At 37.5% G+C, this 22,420-nt stretch overlaps 1 pseudogene; it reads right to left on the bottom strand.

Moving 5' to 3' along the window:
* Nucleotides 1-45: 45 nt before the first annotated feature.
* LOC134376293 (ras-related protein Rab-8B-like) lies at nucleotides 46-22,410 on the bottom strand (annotated as a pseudogene).
* Nucleotides 22,411-22,420: the final 10 nt, after the last annotated feature.

The following is a 22,420-nucleotide window of genomic DNA, read 5'->3' as shown; positions in this document are numbered from 1 at the left end:
AGCACTATGTGGGAGATAGTTGTAATGTCTAAAACTGATAAGAGATTAATTTGTACTGGATTTCGCATTTGTCTCCAAGAATTTAATCCTATAGCCAATTGCGCACTTCTCCCCTCTTTCTTTTGACACTTGTCTTTTGTCATTCATATCACATCTGTTCCCCAGGATCATTCTTTCAACATCTGAAGAGGCACACTCTTCAATGTGTCTTGTCCGATTTTTAACGTTGTCAAAGGATTTTTCACTTCTGATGTCATAGACCAGCATAATTCCCATGGCTCCTCTATAGTATGCTATTGTGATTGTTCGGAATCTTTCCTAATTTGCAATGTCCTGTATCTGAAGCTTAATTTTCTTTCCATATAGTTCTGTCATTCTGATTTTAAAATCAATTCCAATGGTGGAGATGAAGTTGGTATTGAAGGCATCCTCTGAGAAGCAGAACAGGAGGTAAGTCTTGCCCACTCCTGAGTCACCAATCAGCAGCAGCTTATACAGATAATCACATGTCTTCACTATCTTCTTGCTCTGGCCCTCTGACCAGGGAGCCAGAGGAGGCAGCAAAGAAAGGCAGGGAGGGGGCCTCGCCTACCCCACCACCCCACGCGCCCTCTTTTTTTCTTGATTTCAGTTTTTTCTGCTGTCTTGTCAAAAAACAAGAATTTTGATTTGTTACTTATGTTTTAAAACCTAAGATATTATTTATATGTGCACTAATCTTTATTCTTTACTTTTTTGTTTTATTTCAGTTTAATTTGTTGTTCTGTTTATAACCTCTAATCTTAGGAATTCTATTTATTCATATTTTTGGTTTTTTAAAGCTGTAATTTTTCTCTTACTACTACTTTTATTTTATTCTCCTGTGAAGTGTTTTTAGCATATACCTTTTTTTGCAATTTTCGATTTTAATTTGGTCTTCTTTTCCTCCTAAAGTTGTGTAATAAAGAATTTTGAAGTTTTCAGGTGGAAGAGTCATTTTAAAGTCTTGTTATTAACTTGTTATATTTTATTCTAAGATGTTGGTATTATTCTGCTTCACGGAACTTAAAAAGTTTTTTTTTTATTATATAATATATGGTCAATTTTTTTGCATGTTCCAGGTACAACTGAAAATGTATACTCTCTATTATCAGAGTGCAAGTTATTAGTCATGTGGTTTAGGTTTTGGATAGCTTTGCTAATTTTGTCTATTTAGCTTTTCTTGGGCTGATAATGTGATGTTAATGTCTTCTACTATTAGCCTGTTTTTATTCTTTTGCATGTCTCCTATGGTTTTTGCTCTATGAAGGGGGTTGCTGTGTTGTTTGATGCATTGATATTTATAATTTATATCTTCCTTATAAATAAGGCCTTTAGCATTACAGAGTAACTTTCTTTGTATTACTTTTAATTGTGTTTTAGCCTTAAATCTATGTGATCTGATATCAGGAACACAGCCCCTGCTTTATATTTGCATTCACATTGTATGCATTTTCCATCCCTTTATTTTAGCCTATATGAATCACTCTGTTTTAGGATTGGATTTTGCATTCTGAGCTAGTCTGAAATTTCTTTTTAACAGGTGAGTTAAACTAATATATATTTATTGATATGACTGATATAGTTGATCTCAACTCTATCATGTTGTTCATGTTATGTTTACCATGTTGCTCTCGTGGTTTGTTTTCTTTTGTATTTCTTTTGGTGTTAGGGTGGTCTTTGTTTTTATGCTATTTGATATCTTCATACTAATAACTTTAGTAATAAACCTTTATTCCCCCTTTCCCTTAGTTAGGCTTTCCCTATTTTGCCTATCAGCTTTAAATAACATCTTTAGATTTCCATCAATTACTTATACAACAATCAATGAACTAATTTTTACATCATCTTATCTCTCTCTCCTCATTTTTATTTGCATTCTTTCTACTTAGTTAGAATATATAACATTTTCTTCACATTCTTCACACTGTTTCACATTATTTAAGTCTTAGATAGCAAGTAAATACATTCATTTCTCATCACCAGTCCTTTTGCCAAAGTTTTCTCATTCATCTTCTGATTGGATCAAACTTACTCTCTGCTGTGATTCCTCAGGAAAGGAGAACAGGTAAAATCTATGTCTGTAATGTTTAACATTATTTTTTCTGTATTCATGATATTGAAAGACAATTTAGCTGGGTATAAATTTTTAGTTCACACTTCCTTTTCTTGAGTTTTTAAAAACTGTTGCTCTACTGCTGTTGGATTTGTAGGTTGTTGTCAAGAAGTATAATTCCAAACACATTTTTTTTCTGTAAATGAGTTGGGTTTTTTTCTGAAGATTACAAACATTTTTTCTCTATTTTTAATATTTGATATAGTCAAAATACTAGTCTCAGAGTTGAAAATTACAGATAAATATTTTTTCAGATATACAGTGGATCCTTTAAAAAATGTATATTAAATCATCTTTAATTCTCATTTTCTAATCTTCTTCATGGATTCCACATATAAAGAAATCTAAGATACATATAATACACACATATATAAGCTATTACTTTCTCTTAGATCCCTTTCACTTCTTTCTTTATTTTGTTTTCCAAACATGGTATTTTTAATTCTATCTCAAATGTCCCTAATGAAATTTTACATTCAATTTGACCTCTCTTGGACAAATTGCAATGTAGTTTACATTTTTCCACCTGATTTTGTCTTTTTTAGAATTACTTTCCTGAGTCTGGTCAAATTTTGTTTTTTATCTTCCTGATTTTTGTCTACTTCTCTTCTCAGGTTTGAGTTTCTGATGTGGGAATTCTTTTTAAAATCTGCAAAAATGTTTAAGACATTTTAATTCATGTTGTTGTATTACTATGTACCTTGGCTTCAGAGTTTGTGTTGTTTGTTTATTTTTGTTTCTTTGTTTTGATGGGGGAAGGTTGAAAATTTTCAAAGGCTGAAATACTTTGATTCAAGATTTTTCTTTTCTATTTATAAGACCTGTGTATAGCTAAAGTCTGTCATTTATTGTTCATTTAAAAGCATATATTTTCCTGAACCAGCAATAGTAATTTTATGTAAGGTTGTTTGAGAAACCCTGATGCTTTTCTATAATTCTGAGTTCATCAGTGCCCTCTTGATACAGTAACAGTTTTGTTTTTCAATAATATTGATAGCATCTTTATGTGGGGGAAGAAGAGTAAAGGTATTCATGTGTCTTTAGATTTTGTTATTCTATGATTCTCCTTTGTTTATCTAGAACTCTGTTTTCCCTGCTTGCTTCCAGTTGTCCTACATCACTAGCCCACACTGTTTTTAATGTCAAATGGATACAACACAGATTATCTACCTACTCTGATCATTTCCCGTGTCCTCCTATGGCCACTGACATTGGCAATGATGTATTCTATATATTGTGTAATATGTGTATGTGATGTACTGAAATGTATCCTTCTGAATGACGCCACTTAAATATCCCACATGCAAGTGGGTTGTAATTGTAACCAATAACAGTTTGACTTTACCAGTAGATTAACTGTTGAGCTTTGTAGAAAAATAATGCTTATTTAATTTTTTTAACATCATGAATATTGTCACCCTGTTTTCTAAGCGCTTAGGTAATGAAAATGAGAGTGATTATAATACTGTTCAAGTAGATTAAAATGGAGACCAGGCCTAAAGAATCCCTGAGCAAATAAAACCAGTTAGGACTCATAAGTGACCTCAAGCTTACTTGATTTGCAAACACAACCCTACCTTAACTTGGACTATTTCTTTTAAATGTGTATATTAAAGAATAACAGAACTTAAACTCAACCAATCAGACTTTCCACTGGGACAGACCAAATAAGGCAACTGTATCATTGCAAACAATCAAATAACTTCTTTATTTTGCTTCTGCATTTACTCCATAAATACTTCCCCCTGATGATTTGTTATCAGAACATTAAACCTCTTTTGGTGTGGTGTTTCCCAATTTATGAATTGTTTCTTACTTGAATAAACTCTTTAAAATATTATTGTGCCTCAGATTATTCTTTAACAATGCCAATGCCAGCATGACTCATACATCACCAAAAATGAAGCCTAATGACTGTGTTATTTTAATGACTGATGGGAAGACATATACAAATGAATTAGGGAGGTGAGTACCCTAACATAACATTCTGTACATTTGCAGAAAAAATTTGGGGTTGGGCATGTTGGAGAATGGAATGTGAACACATTGACCAAATCACATAAGTCCAGGATAAGTCAAACAAGTATTCCTAAATCAATCAAAAGTTGTTTCCTTCTCTCTAGAAGGAACTAATTCTCAGTTGAAAATAGCTGGCCAGTGAATTAGGTTTAGAATGTCACACAAACAGTCATATATTATTTTATCATTTTCTTGATTGTTTTTGAATTCATGAGTGTTTTCTGATTTAAAGGTCAAGTTAAATGTCCCATGGACAAACGACAAAGAAAATTTTGACCACAGAGGTGTTGGACCCTTAGAGAACAGAGCTGATTCTGTCAGATCTTGCCAATGATCATACTTTCTATGATAGGTCAGGTGATGTGTTGCATCATGGGAACACCAAAAAAAAATTTAAATATTTTCCCCTTAGCTCTTAGGTACTTTGATTTGAAAATTCAAGTATCAAATACAGTAGCCTTCTTCATTTCTATGATGATCTTAATGAAACTGCAAAAAAAAATAAATCAAAATATCAATACTTATTGAATCTATTTAAATTGTCTGCCATATTTATGAATATATACACATATACATACATAAACACTCATATGTATTCATTTAATGCCCATAGATGGGCTTCCATTTCGAATAATAGCCAGAATAGCCAAGCCATAAGACTGACTTTCAGATTGAGTATTTGACCTGTTCACCACTTATCAGAGAAAGCGGGTTGACATTGTCTCTCCAAGTTTTTGGAAAGTAACACCTAACAACCTATCATTTAAAGAAGAGGATTTATTACCTTATAATCAGATCATTTAATTACTCTATGTCTGAATGTCCTCACTTGTAAATTGAAGATCATGTATAATACATCATTTACTGAGAAATTTAAAGAAATAAATGAGTACTTCATGTGCAGAGTTTATTATATTGCCTGGCACAAAGTTAAGTGCTTAATAAATATTTATCATTATGATCATTAATCAAAATAAAACTTGTTACAAGTGGAATACTCTGTGTAGTTGTTGACCATAAAATTTCACCTGAGCTTAGCAAATTATCAGGGTCTTATACCCTTGACACTCAATGCATGGTCTTCAGACGAGCAACGTAAATATCACCTGGGAGCTTGTTAAAATGCAAAAATTATTTTTCCACTTCAGACCCACTTAATCAGTATATTTTAACAAAGCCTCTCAAGTGGTTTCCATACATGTTAACATTTCAGGGCTGGGGCTGGCCGGTTAGCTCACTTAGGAGAGTGTGGTGCTGGTAACAACAAGGTCAGGGGTTCTGATCCCCTTACCCACCAGTTGCAAAAAAAAAAAAAAAGCAACATATTAACATTTTGGAAGCACTATTCTAAACCACTCTTTTTCTAAATTACCAGTGCATGCATCAGGGATATGGCATTAAACCCCAGAATGGAACCAAGAAGGAGAATTTATTTATTTATTTATTTATTTATTTATTTTGTGTGTGTGTGTGTGTGTGTGTGTGTGTGTGTTTATTTCTATTTTATTTTATAGCTGGATAGTAGAATATCACTAACAATCATTGTCATTACAGAAAAGAGAAGCAATTTTTTTCACATTTGTACATGAAAAATGTTTCATTTCTTTTTAAAAAGTATTTTGCAATGAAAAATTAAAATCCATACCTTTTAAAATTTAAATAATCACATTCATAATTTTGGTTGCTGACTTCTACTCAGATTTGATTAAGTATTTGTTCCTTCAACAGCCAGCACATAGCTGGAAGAATGACTTTGGTAATTTTCTTGATCATATGGTGACTGAATAATTGTAATTATCTTTAGCTGTCATTTTTTGTCATGGTTTTGAATCAGTTGTGTATTTTATAAGAATTATTTATTTGAAACTGGGCCATATGATTCATATGTTTCTTAACAGTTCCCACCTAAACCATAGGATGGTGCAGTGTGCTAAAAGCACATGAAAAAGTAAGTCCCCTGCCAGCTTCTGGACATGCTGAGGGAAGAACAACACAGACCATTCCGGATGTGTTGGTCTCTCATAGTGACTGAGTGTTGACACCAGTGGTGATCCATATCTAATTATCCCTAAATCTAAGAAGTATTTTTTCTCTTTTCTTTTTTTAATTTATTTTTTATTATGAATATTCATGAGATACAAATTACCAGAAATTGCTTTTGTACCCTGTGTCCCCACCCAATAATCCCCCAACCTCGTCCCCTTCCCCTTCTCCCCCACCCCAGCACTCCACTTTGTAGCCCTAGGAGTGCTCACTCCCTCTGTAAGGGACACTGCTGTGGTCTTTCTTTCCTGCCTTCCTTTCTCTCTTAGCTCCCACATATGAGTGAGCACATGCAGTATTTATCCCTCCGTGCTTTGCTTATTTCACTTAACATAAGTTTCTCCGTATACCACTATGGAAAATAGTATGGAGGTTTCTCAAACAACTACAGATAGATCTTCCATACAATCCAAGAAGGAGAATTTAGAGGCTGACCTTATACCTTAAAAGGTGGCATATCAGTCTATATTCAGTAACTCTAATGACTCCAAACTGATTGGATCAGTCTTATAGTCTTTTTATAAATGGAAATCTGCCACTTAAAATGGACTAGGATATGTATTGGACAGCTCAAGAAAGTATATAGCATGAATGGAAGAGATAGTTTAGTCAACAAGTGGATGGATATTAGGCAGTAGTGGAAATCTTTGACGGCCTGCAGGCATTGCAACCTCTGAAGTCATGTGGGTGGGAACTAGGAATTAAGTGTTCAGTCGACTAAACCAGAGCTTTGTCTGGATGTGCACCTAGGAATAAAGGCAAGACTCACACTTGTGTGAGTAGGTGTGTTTGTGTGTGCATACATATATACATGCAAGTATCGATACACAATTCCCATTTCAATCACGCAGCCCTTTTTGCTGTGGTTAATTTTCACTAGAAACTGTCATATTTTCCAAGAGAAGAATTTTATTTTGCGCCATCAAGGATCAACCACAATACCACCTAATGACAAAAGTCTACAAGATTATCTCTTCATTATACCATTGCTTCTTCACAAAATTATCTCTTTGTTATACAAAATGCAGCATAGTTACCCAAAGAGCGAGATAATTTTCCTCAGAGTTGGATCAGTTTAATAAGTTCCTTGAGGTGAGGGTTCAGGTCGAGACACATCGATTCTTAGGTTCTTTGGCCTTCTTCCAGGAGAATTTATTATTTCCAGCTCCTTACAGGCATACTTCTTTAAAGTTTCCATTGCTAGAATGTGAACCAATAAATGCTAACACATTTTAATTGAGCATTTAATTTTATTGTCTAGATTTCCCATATTTCAGTTAAAATAGGAAACAATGTGTCTAAATAAGAGATTACATGTCTAAATAAAAAAGTCAAATTTGAGAAGGAAAATGTATTTTTATGTCTTGTTTACATTGCATTTCATTGATTTTTGCTTATTTATTGACCTTAATTATATTTTTAATTACGTTCAATTTTATTATATCTGTTTCATGATTTCTTAAGAAGGAAATATGATAATAAGCATGAGAGCTACAGTAAAAGAGTCCATTCTATAGTCAGAAAAAGTTTAACGGTTTATTCCCTTAACCTACCCCCGAGTCCTTTTAGAAAGCTAATCAGTTATGAAATTTCTCCATAGTAGACTGTGTAGCACCACACAGATCCCCCATCAGAGTTGAAGCACTCACTCACGCAGCAGCTAGAACATTAGCTGCTGAGGGCTCTCAGCTACATTTCTTTCCAGGAATTACCTTCAGACAAAGGGAGCTGCAACACCCTAAGTTATGCACCTTCCCAATGTAATGACTGCATCCAATGACTGGTTGATGCTGGGTTGAAAGACCTGTCTCCCTTGCCCAATTCAGGACAAGTGTTAGGCCAAGAAACTGATGCCTCCAGTGAACAGCCAGGCTGAGTGGGCTCAGAAGCTCAGAGGCAGATCTTAACTTCAGAGTTCCTCATAGGATTGCCTGAGAATTCTAATGAAACTGCGCTGCAATTTGCCTTCTCTCTCTGCACAGTTCTGCTTCCTTCATACCCTTCAGGATGTTCCTGAGCATACTTCCTGATAAATTTCTGCATGAACAGGTCTTAGAGTCTGTTTCTGGGGAGCCCAATTTAAGACAGTCGATAGCAGGAATGGCCACAGAACGTAGGTTCTGAACTGTGATTACACACTGGAAGGCTGGAAATGAGCTCCAGAGGTATGTTGTCTACATTGTCCTGGGCACAATTCGAGCAGAGAGTCCTTATCATGCTGGGTCATATTCTTCTCTTTTCTTCTTCTTTTGCTAATTAAAAGGTACATTTTGAGGAGTAGGACAAGGTCACTAAAAGGTAACCAATGTGTCTTTATTCTGAGTTGGTTCTACATGTGATCATAGCATTTAGGGTTTAAGTAGGAGGCTGTTGTAGGCAGACAGTGATCCCTACCTCCTGGTATTCATGCCCTTGGGTAATTACTTCCCCTGAGGGACAGCAGGACCTAGTAACTTGTTCTAACCAAAGAATGTGGAAAAAGCATTATGATGTCAATTCCAATTGAGATTACAAAAAGACTGATTTCCATCTTTCTCACCCTTAAAGACTGATTTCCATCTTTCTCCCTCTCAAAGCCCTCACTCTTGGGGAATCAAGCCAAACTTCAATTTGTGAGAAGCCCTACAGAGATGTTGACGTGACAAGGAACTGATGTCTCCAGTGAACAGCCAGGGAGAACCCAAGGCTGCCACCAGCCATGAGTGAGCTGGGAGGTGGATAATCACATCAGTTGAATCTTGATATGACTGTAGCCCTGGATGACACCTTGATCGCAGCCTTCTGAAGGACCCTGATTAGAGGCATCCTGCTTAGCCATGTCCAGATTTATAATCCACAGAAACTGTGACATGGCATATGTTTCTTTTAAGCCACTACACTTAAATTTAAATGGGGTAATTTGTTATGAAGTTGTAGATAACTAATACAGATGGCTGATACTTCCTACAATACATTACCCCCAACCTATATACATGTTCTTTTCCAAATTGAGTACTGCATATTGATTTTTCCAAATCAAGTAATAGAGCCCCAAAATCTAGTGAGGAATTACATGTTTGGAACTATGTATAAATACATGGCTGAAGGGATAGGATATCAGTTTCATGTTACTGGATGTACTTACAAGTGGACTTCCATCACATCTGTCTCTAAAGAAAGTGTCATTCATTCTCAGACAAACAAGCAGGAAACAAAGTTACTAAGTGGCAGGAAAATTTTATCACGTCTTTGAAAAATTTTAAATATGCAGAAAAGTCAAATAGTACAATAAAAACCTGTATACCCACCAATGAGATTAAATATATACTAATAGCTTGCCATATTTTTGTTAAATACACACATGGACATATGCATATGTAAGTACATATGTGCTTACATATATGTATATATGTATATAAAATACATACTACACATACACATGACACATATGATGATACGTCACCTCTAAATACTCCAACATGCATCTCCCAGCAATGGACATTCTCCTACATAACCATAGTACTCACTTTATATTCAAATTTCTCCAATTGTCCTAAAGACTTCCTTAATAGCTGCTTTAGTTTTTGAACTAAGATTTATTCAAGGTTCACACACCACACTAAATTATGTTGCTTTAAACCAGACAAGTGACAACCACCTAGCCACTGCAGAAAGTGCCCAAGGCTCTCTTGAGCTAGGGCAGTGGGGGACAGAGGGCCTCAGCCACACCCTGCTGACACACACAACTAGCCCAGTGACAACCACTGAGCCACTGCAGGAAGCACCCTGGGCTCTCCCAAGCTGGGGCAGTTGGGGGGTGGAGGACATCTGCCACGCCACACCCCCTGACTCCCACAACCAGCCCAGTGATGACCACCAAGCCACAACAAGAAGTGCCCTGGGTTCTGGAGCTGGGGTGGTGGGAGGTGAGGGATTTTGCCACACCGTCTTGACATCTGTACCCGGCCTGGCAATGACGAAACCACCCTTGGAAGCCCCCAGTTTCCCCTGTGGGAATGTGGGGGGTGCCACAAGCCTCAATCCCACCCCTTCTCTTTTCCTTCTGCCATCCCATTTCCTTCCCCTTTCCCCTCTCCTCTTCTCTCCCAACTGCTCCTCAACAACATCACAGAATGTAAAAAAATAATAATATTAATATAAATAAATAAATAAATAAATTGTGTCACCCAATTTTCTTTAATCCAAAATAATCCTCTGATCTTTTTGACTTTACTAACCTTATTTGCAATTTCATAAATGTTTGTTTTATTTTACCTTTTTATTATGAAACATCTTAGAAAATATAAAGATGTAGAATAGTGTAAAGACCCCTGTCTACTTATCTCTCAACTTTGGCTTCAAAAACTATCAACTCATGATTATTCTTTTTTTTTTTTTCATAATCCCACTTTATTTCATTACCCTTCTCCTACTACTATGTTTATGCTCGTCAACATTTATTATTGTAATCATTATATTTTTTAAATAAGATATAATTTACATATATTGAAGGGCACAGATATTAATTGTATGGTTTGATGAAGCTTAATAAGTTTATAGACAAGTACTACTGTCCCAATTGAGATATAGAATGTTTCCATCACCAATTAAAATTCCTTCATAGCTCAGCCTGGGTGAGTGCACACTGACCAGAGAGGTGTGCCCAGAGGGGCCTGAGAGCCATGGTGACCACACACCCCAAGGCACCCACATGGGAACAGGTAGGCGCTGCTTCTGGACTCCCAGCCCAGTCCAGTCCCCACAGCCCAGAGAGGCCCAAACCTTCCACCCACAGGCACTGAGGCAGCCATGTAAAATTGGCAGTTCTGGCAGGATCCTAGCCAGACAATAGTGTTGAACCAGTGGGCCATGAAATCCCTTGCTACAATGACTAAACACCAAAGGAAAGATAGCAGAAATATAGAAAATCAAGAAAGTACACCACCAAAGAATAATAACTCTCAAGCTCTAGATCCTATAGAGCAAGAAGCCCTTGAAATGACTGACAAGGAGTTCTGAGTGATAATTCTAAGGAATCTAAATGAGATACAACAAATCTCAGCTAGACAACACGATGAAATGAGGAAAAGTATACAGGACCTGAAAGAAGAAATGTACAAGGAAATCAATGCCCTGAAAAAGAATGTAGCAGAGCTTAGGGAGCTGAAAACTCATTCAATGAAAAAAAAAAAAAACACAACAGAGTGTTTAACCAGCAGGCTTGCAGAAGCAGAAGAGAGAACTTCTGACCTTGCAGATGGGCTGTTTGATATAACACAGGCAGACAAAAAGAAGAATTAAAAACATTGAAGAAAATCTAAGAGAGATATCAGACAACCTTAAGCACTCAAATATCAGAGTCATGGGTATTCCAGAAGGGGAGGAAAAAGGAGATTGCATTGAAAACATATTCAACAAAACAGTGACAGAAAACTTCTCAGGTATAGGAAAAGACACAGATCTTCAGATTCAAGAAGCTTAAAGATCCCCAAATGTGTTCAACCCAAAAAGGTCTTCTCCAGGACATGTTATAGTCAAATTGGCAAAACTCAAAGACAAAGAGAGAATCTTAAAAGCTGCAAGAGAGAAGTGTGTCAAGTCACCTATAAGTGAGCCTCCATCAGACTAACATCAGACTTTTCATCACAAATCCTAAAAGCCAGAAAGGAATGGGATGATATATTCAAAACACTAAAAGACAGAGATTGCCAGCCAAGAACACTTTATCCCACAAGGCTATCATTCTGGAATGAAGGGCAAATAGTATATTTCTCAGATAAACAAAAACTGCAGGAATTCACTACCACATGACAACTTTTACAAGAAATTTTCAAGGGAGTACTGGGTTTGATACCTGAAAAATAACCACCACTGCCATAAAAACACAAGAAAAATCAAAACCCACTTGTAAATAAAAAGTGCTAACAATGAAGAGAAAAAAAAAAGGTTATCTGCCACCCCAAGAAACTAAGAAATATGGAAGACAAAGAGTAAATCAGAAAGAAAGGAACAAAAGACACTTAAGACATCCTATCAAAAATCAGTAAAATGCCAGGAGTAAATCAACACTTTTCTATAACAACTCTTAAACTTTAAACTAAAAACATAAGAAGAGGTAATGAGGGCCACTACATAATGATGAAAGATTGATCCATTAAGAAGACATAACAATCATAAATATATATGCACCCAATGTCAGAGCAGCCAGATTTATAAAACAAACTCTATTAGACCTAAAGAAGGAAATAGACACTAATACCATAATAGCAGGGGACCTGAACACCCCACTGTCAATATTGGACAATCATCTAAGCAAAGAATCAGCAGAGAAACAAAAGATCTAAACAATACTCTACACCAATTGGACTTGGCAGATATCTACAGAACATTCCATCCAACAACCTCAGAATATTCATTCTTCTCATCAGCACATGGATCATTCCCCAGGAGAGATCATATGTTAAATCACAAATCAAGTCTCAACAAATTCAAAAACATTGGGATTATCCCATGTATTTTTTCAGGCCACAATGGATTAAAATTAGAAATCAATAACAAACAAAATTCTGAAAACTATACAAACACATGGAAATAAAACAGCATTCTACTTAATGACATATGGGTCCATGAAGAAATCAAACAGGAAATCAAAAAATTTATTGAAACTAATGAAAACAATGATACATCATACCAAAACCTGTGGGATACTGCAAAACAGTACTAAGAGGGAAATTTATCACATTAAAGCTTATTTCAGAAGAATGGAAAGATGGCAAGTGAACAACATAATACTTCACCTTAAAGAACTAGAAAAACAAGAACAATCCAAACCCAAAGTTAGCAAACAGAAAGAAATCATTAAGATCAGAGCAGAACTTAATGAAATTGAAATCCAAAAAAGAACACAAAAGATCAATGAATCAAAAAGTTGGTTTTTTGAAAAGATAAATAAAATTGACAAACCATTAGCATGGCTACTAAAAAAAGAAGAGAGAAGATTCAAATAACAAAAATTAGAAATGAAAAAGGTGATATTACAACTGATACATCTGAAATATAAGGAATCATTCGAGACTACTATAAACAACTATATGTCAACAAATTTGAAAACCTGGAGGAAACGGATAAATTTCTGGACACACACAAGCTACCAAAACTGAGCCAAGAAGATGTAGAAAATCTGAACAGACCAATAACAATAAAGGAGATTGAAGCTGTTATCAGAAGGCTCCCAACAAAGAAAAGCCCAGGACCAGATAGGTTCACAGCAGAATTTTACCAAACATTCAAAGAGGAATTGACACCAATTCTCTACAAACTATACCAAAAGATTGAAACAGGGGCAATTTTCCCAAACTCATTCTATGAAGCAAACACCATCCTGATACCAAAACCAGGTAAAGATACAACTAAAAAAGAAAACTATAGGCTAATATCCTTGATGAATATAGATACAAAAATCCTCAGTAAAATAATAGCTAACAGAATACAGCAAGACATACACAAAATTATACACCATGATCAAGTGGGATTCATCCCAGGGATGCAAGGTTGGTTCAACATACGCAAATCAATAAATGTGATACACCACATCAATAAAATCAAACACAAGGACCACATGATCATCTCTATTGATGCTGAAAAAGCATTTGATAAAATTCAACACTCATTCATGATAAAGACTCTCTATAAGTTAGGTACAGATGGAAAGTATCTCAACATGATTAAAGCCATATATAATAAACCTACCACCAATATCATCTTGAATGGGGAAAAGCTGAAAGCTTTTCCTTTAAGAACAGGAACTAGACAATGATGCCTACTCTCACCACTTCTATTCACCATAGTGTTGGAAGTACTAGCCAGAGCAATCAGAGAAGAGAAGAAAATAAAGGGCATCCAGATTGGAAAAGAAGAAATCAAACTGTCCCTGTTTGCAGATGACATGATCCTATATATTGAACAGCCTAAAACCTCTACAAAAAAACTCTTGGAGTTTGTTGAGGTGTTAAGGCCACACACCTCCTCCCAGAACTAGCCACGACCCCACCCACATACGCATATGTAATCTGTTGAAAACATTCGCCTGGACAGGAGCGATAAAGAAGGTGCCTGACGGAAGCCGCCCAGGTGTGGCCAAGGAAAGACATAGTTTAAAATTATTGGATAAAAGATATTTCCATGCTCATGCTCACCGCGTGATTGCAATAGCAAAGCATTAGAGCAAGATGCATGCTTACATGACCTTTAAGATGATAGGTTGAAGTTTGGAAATCCCCTTGCCATATGCTTATAAAAGCATGTGCTTGTGTGGAAATAAACAGAACGGCTTGATGGAACCCCTGCCACGTCTGAGTGTCTCTCTGTGGGGCTGAATAGGTGGGCAGCATACTCACCTTCCTCCCAGGCTCTCCTGGCCACTAGGGTGGCAGGAGTAATCCTACCGGTTCCTTCTCTTGCTCATCCCATGGCGGGCGGATAAAAGGGGCTACTGGGAGGTTCAGGGTCTGCCACCCCTGAGCCCCCGCAGGAGTTGATAAATGATTTCAGCAAAGTAGCATGATACAAAATCAACACACAAAAATCAGGAGCATTTCTATTCTCCAATAGTGAACAAGCAGAAAGAGAAATCAAGAAAGCCCATTTACAATAGCCACCAGAAAAATAAAATACTTAGGAATTGAGTTAACCAAGGAGGTGAAAAATTTCTATAATGAGAACTACAAACCATTGCTGAGAGAAAGTAAAGAGGACACAAGAAGACGGAAAGATATCCCATGCTCTTGGATTGGAAGAATCAACATAGTGAAAATGTCCATACTACCCAAAGTGATATAAAAATTCAATGCAATCCCATCAAAATTCCAATGGCGTTTTTCTCAGAAATGGAAAAACTATCCAGACATTTATATGGAATAACAAAAGACCACACATAGCCAAAGCAATTCTGAGCAAAAAAAAAATAAAGCTGGAGGCATAACACTGTCAGACTTTAAACTATTGTACAAAGCTGTAATAACCAAAACAGCATGGTACTTGCATAAAAACAGACACTCTAATCAATGGAATAGAATAGAGAATCCAGAAATCAACCCACACACCTACAGCCATCTGATCTTTGACAAAGGCACCAAGCCTATACACTGGGGAAGAGACTGCCTCTTCAACAAATGATGCTGGGATAACTGGACAACAATATGCAGGATAATGAAACTAGACCCAAACCTCTCACCATATACCAAAATCAACTCAAAATGGATTAAAGAATTAAACATAGACCCTGAAACAATAAAACTTCTCAAAGAACGCAAAGGAGAAACACTTCAGGAAGTAGGACTGGGCACAGACTTCATGCATATGACCCCAAAAGCATGGGCAAAAAAAGGAAAAATAAACAAATGGGATTATATCAAACTAAAAAGCTTCTGCACAGCAAAAGAAACAATTAACAGAGTTAAAAGACAACCAACAGAGTGGGAGAAAATATTTGCAAAATATACATCTGACAAAGGATTAATATCCAGAATATACAAGGAACTGAAACAACTTTACAACAAAAAAAAAAAGTAACCCCATTAAAAAGGGCAAAAGAGCTAAATAAGCTTTTCTCAAAGGAAGATATGTGAATGGACAACAGACACATGAAAACATGCTCAACATCACTCAGCATTCGGGAAATTCAAATCAAAACCACTTTGAGATACCATCTCACCCCAGTTAGGATGGCTAACATCCAAAAGACTGTGAATGATAAATGCTGGCGAGGTTGTGGAGAAAAAGGAACTCTCATACACTGTTGGTGGGACTGCAAAATGGTGCAGCCTCTATGGAAAATGGTATGGAGGTTCCTCAAACCATTACAGATAGATCTACCATATGACCCAGCTATCCCACTGCTGGGAATATATCCAGAGGAATGGAAATCATCAAGTCGAAGGTATACCTGTTCCCCAATGTTCATCGCAGCACACTTTACAATAGCCAAGAGTTGGAACCAGCCCAAATGTCCATCATCAGATGAGTGGATACGGAAAATGTGGAACATCTACACAATGGAATACTACTCAGCTATAAAAAAGAACGAAATACTGCCATTTGCAACAACATGGATGGACCTCGAGAGAATTATATTAAGTGAAACAAGTCAGGCACAGAAAGAGAAATACCACATGTTCTCACTTATTGGTGGGAGCTAAAAATAAATAAATAAATACACAGACAACCGGGGGGAGGGGAGGGAAGCAGACACAACAATTACAATTCCTTGAAGTTGATACGACAAGCGAACAGAAGGGAGATTGTTGGGAGGGAGGGAGAGATGGAGCGGGGAGGGAGGTTTTTGTAATGGGCCACAATAATCAACCACATTGTATATTGACAAAATAAAATAAAACTAAAAAAAAAAAAGGAAGGAAAGAAGAAATCTAGGGTTATCAGAGGTGGTAGGGGGCAGTGAGAGGAGGATAGGGAGAGATTGAACAAGGGGCATAAAGAATAAGTACAATTTGTAACAATACATATGATAGTAATATTGATTTGATCAACATATATCAACATTGAACCCCCAAAATATGTACAATTATGATTCAATAGAAATTTTTTTATAAAAAAAGAACTCATGGGGGAAAAAAAGAAGACAAAGGTGGACTCTCTCTGAGAGAGACACCCTAAAACTACCAAATAGAGCCAGACAGCCGTGGTGGAATGAGGGGTCAGACACATACTCCCATGCTTACAAGATATATGTACGTTATTGTCTGTCATGGGGTTTTTCATTTCTCTAACTAAGCAGAAACTAGTTCTTGAAAGATGTCAAATCAGCTACAGCTAGAAATTTTCCACACTGTCCTTCAGACAGTCCTCTGGCATCAGTCATTGACCCCCCACTCCTCAATCTTGAGAGCCCACTGCAGCTCCAATATTATGGAGGGCCAGCTTCACGGACATCTCCTGACAAGCCCTCTGACCCCTGGTCTAGCTCTGGCTGGTTTGAGTCTGTGCACAGAGTGACTTTTGTGCCCTACAGTTACCTTTTGACATCAGAAGCCAAATTTCAACTCATTTTAATACTAAATCTCTACCCCAAAATGAACATGAGACATGGGATATGTATATTTACTCGCTGCGCATGCACATGACTTCCCTTATAAATATCCATAAAATTCCTCTGAACCTGCTGAACTTGTATATATAGCTGACCCTGCAAGGCATTATAAAAAACTCACTTTCTCCCTCCCTTGATGAAGTACATACTTTCAGTCCCCCCACCAATCCCAGGTCATGTTTCCCCAATCTACAGATTACCTCTCTTTTTTTTTCTTCTTCTTCTCTGAAAATAAAACCTCTCCTTTTCTTCCTCTGGAGATCTCATGGTCTTTTGTTTAACCATAATAAGCCATTAAACGTAAGTTAGTGCTGCCCCGAGCTCTGTGAGCTGCTCAGCAAATCAGTGGAGCCCAAAGAGGGGTTGTGGGAACCTCCATTTATAGCTGGTCAGTCAGAAGTTCCAGAAGCCTGGGCTCACAACTGGCATGTGAAGTGGCGAGACAGTCTTGGATTTGGAACCCTTAACATGTGGGATCTGACACTATGTCCAGGTAGTGTAGGAACTGAATTATAGGACACCCAACTAGTGTCCACCGGAGAATCCCTGGCTTTCTTGCTAGTGGGGAGAGATCACTGAACATTTGGGTCACAGAAGTCAGTCTTCTGTGTTAATGACTGTGCTGTGAGAACAGAGGAAAAAGTTTGTTTTTTTCTGACTTAGAACTAGCTAATTCTAAGAGCCATTCTGTTGTATAGTTACATCCTCCCTATCCCTGGGGAGGATATAGTGTATTTAACCCTATTTATTGGCCTAGCAGCCAGAAGAGGAGGTGAGAGCAGCTCCTGAGTGGGATACCTGTTGCTTCACAGAAGTGTTACTCTTTCTAGAGAAGAGTTGGTCACCTCTGAAAGCCCAAAGCATTTGGGGTATCTGCAGTTCCAACATTCTCAAGGGTGGTCATCTTGATATCTCCATGTCATGTTTCAGTGTCCCAGGTTTTCTTAGACATGGCCCAGATCTTAGAATAACAGACCTTCTTGCCTAAGCATCCAAACACTTCTGGAGTTCTGTGCCTCTAAGACTTGTCTTCAGCCTGCTGCTCAGCTGTGTATCATTGTAAATGAGTCTCTTTGACTTGCAAAGAGGCCCCTAAGTCTCCATGCCTATCTATCAACTGTTTAATAGCCCTCAAGTTCATTCTTCTGTAGGACATCAATACAACCTAGAAGATCCATACCTCTCACCGTATACTAAAATCAACTCAAAATGGATTAAGGATTTAAATATACACCCTGAAACAATAAAACTTCTTAAAGAAAACATAGGAGAAACACTTCAGGAAATAGGACTGGGCACAGACTTCATGAATACGACCCCAAAAGCACGGGCAACCAAAGGAAAAATAAACAAATGGGATTATATCAAACTAAAAAGCTTCTGCACAGCAAAAGAAACAATTAACAGAGTTAAAAGACAACCAACAGAGTGGGAGAAAATATTTGCAAAATATACATCTGACAAAGGATTAATATCCAGAATATATAAGGAACTCAAACAACTTTACAAGAAGAAAACAAGCAACCCAATTAAAAAATGGGCAAAAGAGCTAAGTAGCCATTTCTCTAAGGAAGATATACAAATGGCCAACAGACATATGAAAAAATGCTCAACATCCCTCAGCATCCGGGAAATGCAAATCAAAACCACACTGAGATACCATCTAACCCCAGTTAGGATGGCTAAAATCCAAAAGACTCTGAACGATAAATGCTGGCGAGGTTGCGGAGAAAAAGGAACTCTCATACACTGTTGGTGGGACTGCAAAATGGTGCAGCCTCTATGGAAAATGGTATGGACATTCCTCAAACAATTGCAGATAGATCTACCATACAACCCAGCTATCCCACTGTTGGGAATATACCCAGAGGAATGGAAATCATCAAGTCGAAGGTATACCTGTTCCCCAATGTTCATCGCAGCACTCTTTACAATAGCCAAGAGTTGGAACCAGCCCAAATGTCCATCATCAGATGAGTGGATACGGAAAATGTGGAACATCTACACAATGGAATACTACTCAGCTATAAAAACGAATGAAATACTGCCATTTGCAACAACATGGATGGACCTTGAGAGAATTATATTAAGTGAAACAAGTCAGGCACAGGAAGAGAAATACCACATGTTCTCACTTATTGGTGGGAGCTAAAAATTAATATATAAATTCACACACACACACACACACACACACACACACACACACACACAAACCAGGGGGGGAAGAAGATATAACAACCACAACTACTTGAAGTTGATACGACAAGCAAACAGAAAGGACATTGTTGGGGGGGGGGAGGGAGAAGGGAGGGAGGTTTTGGTGATGGGGAGCAATAATCAGCCACAATGTATATCGACAAAATAAAACTTTAAAAAAAAAAAAAAAAAGAACAGTCAAAAAAAGAGAAAAAAAAAAAATACAACCTAGAAGAAACCAAACTCCACTCTCTTTGTAGGTTGTTCTCCCCCTAAAGGTTCCCCTCATGTCTTTCAAATACTTGAATCACTGCACCTGCAGTGGTGTTTTGAATTAGACATGTGAAATAATTATTGGAGGACACACTTGTGAGAGAAAATGGGGAGAGAGCTGGAGGAGGCTGGAGGCTGGGGGATCTATTGGAGAATGATGCCAGTCTAACCTCTGTAAAGGATTGGGAGAGAAAAATAAGAAAGGAAGGTCTTTAGGTTCTTAAAAATGCCCTAAGATTCCAGCAAGGCCAATGGAAGTCCTGGAGCCATAATTCCCTGTCAGATGTGTTCTGTCTCACAGGGATGGACCCACCCATGGGCCCACCCTATGTCGCTATCATACTGGGTCGTTGGCTGGAAACACCTTCCGGGAAGTGTGGCGTCAGCAGGAGCTCAATGGTAGCGTTTACATGGCAACAGTTGAGGCTATCAGGCAATTACATTCCCTGCTGTAGGAGATATCGGAGGTGCATCTATAGGTTGCCACAACGGTCTTCATAGCTTATGTTTTGCAAGTTCCTTCACTTTCTATGCTTAGGTGGCCAACTTAATACCTCTTGTCTGCATCCAGATTTTATAGTTTTTATATTGAAATACATAAAAATGAGAATTGAGGGAATATGCTCTTGTAAGCAGTCTGGCTCAGACTGTACAATCTTTGCAGAATGAAGACAAGATTCACTCATGTGCTATTCTGAATTCCAAATGGTACCCAATTTATGGCAAACTGCCTTCAGTATACACCCTTTGAAAATCTAAATTTTTGTGCTGCAGGAGAATAATGCAAAATTTATCTTTTTTTTTTTTTTTTAACTTAATGGTTAGATGATATTTTTGTCACTTCAGAGGTAATTCTGGGTCCTTGGAGCTTGCCCCCTCACTCCTCCACAGAAGTGCCCATATGAGCCAATGAGCATATACTTGGCACTTACTAAACATCTGGTCCCCAACCATGGTGGGGATGGGTAAAAAAACTTAGTTTATGATTGCTTCTTCAAACACAGGGAGAACACTTGATCCCTCCAAGCTCAGACAAAAGGTTAAAGAAAGCTACTCGTGAGTGAGTATGCAAGTTAAGGATGATGTAAAGAGAAAATATGCATGTAACTGGAACTCTAAAATGATCATGCATTCCAGATATCCCTACGGGGGGGGGGCCAACTTCCACTAACTGGCCTGGCCAAAGCAAACCTCAAGATCATCAATCTCTCTGGGTGTCATGTAGTGCTCTTCCACCTGCACTTGACCACTTTCCTTTCTGCCATGCCCAATGGTAGTTTAGGTACCTAAAGCCTAGTGTAGTCAACATTTTTCTTAGTTTGTTACAGAATTAGTAATCAGACATAGATTCAAAGCAGGTTTACCCTTTGTCATCCCTCTGGGAAGAGAGCACTGTAAAGGACACTGCTCTGTTAATCTGTACACTTCCAGTTTGGGGAATAATAGGTACAGCTAATGTCTGCTGTGTTGGGAATGTCAAAAACACAATGACACAGACCTCAGGGGAGAGGCCTTTCAGCTCTCCCACATTTAAGGAAAACTGAAGATCAAAAAACTTAAAACTGAGGAGCTCTAAAGATTTAAAACAAACTGGGCTTCATTTCTGGTTTTATCTCTTATGAACTGAGTGACCTTGTGAGATTCTTCTATTTCTTCTAGGAACCTCAGCTTCTTCATCTGCAAAATGAAGATAGTAATCCTTGCCTTACAGTGTGGTGGTGAGAATTATGTCAGTAACTTTCAATCAACGGTAGCTAAGTGCTTTATGCATATTAACTATTTCCTAGGTATTGAGCTTACATTTAATCGGGAGGGATAAAATCAATGTTTCTATAAATTGTAACTTGTAACTTATTTTGTACTGATGCATTTTAAGAACATAGCACATCATGAGTAGGAATCCTACAGGTGGTTCAGGGAGGGTTTCCTTCCATGGATCTCTACATGCCTCAGGCCTACAGAGGAGAGATGAGGGCAATGCTGAGACATGACCGCCTTGTCTCATTTCACTCCATTGAGCTGATAAACTTTTTTACAGGTCACATTCTCTTTCATGAGTTGTATCCCCATACCTGCTGGGCACACGGGTCAGTCTTCTGAAACACAGCATGTTTTATTGGTTATAAGCAGTTTGAGCAGCATCTCAATTGCAAAAGACTGAGGAAATCTCTTTCTTGTAGCTAAGACAATTTTGAAATGACCCAGTTATGATTTACTTACACAGAAAACAGAGTAGAACGTGTTAGTGCATAACACCACCACTCCAACCAAAACGTCCAGCTAGACAGCATAAGTAACTTTGTATGCAGTCCACAAAGCAAGGGTGTTCTGTCCTATTTCCTCATGTGTAAAATGTAAACAGCAATACCTGCATCATAAGATGTCCAGATAATTTTAAGTAGTACATCACAGAAGTGCTGAGTAAACATTAGCTGCTACTTGTTACTGGTGTTGTCATTGTTCTACCTTCTTTGCAACTCAAATATCATTTTGTCATAAAGATAGATATCTCCCACCATTAGAACTTAGAGTTGTACACTCTTTCTTTAATATTCCTTTGGAACTATAAAAGTTGGAGACCACAGGGCCTAACATCTCAGACTACTTGCAGTTCTCATTTGGGAAGAAGCCCACCTTTTTTAAACACCTTCTCTATGAGCATGTTTGAGATA

Source organism: Cynocephalus volans, chromosome 4 (genome assembly GCF_027409185.1).
Source record: "Cynocephalus volans isolate mCynVol1 chromosome 4, mCynVol1.pri, whole genome shotgun sequence".
Classification (NCBI taxonomy): domain Eukaryota; kingdom Metazoa; phylum Chordata; class Mammalia; order Dermoptera; family Cynocephalidae; genus Cynocephalus; species Cynocephalus volans.
Note: the sequence above shows the minus strand (reverse complement) of the source record. Positions and strands in the feature narration are given on the sequence as shown.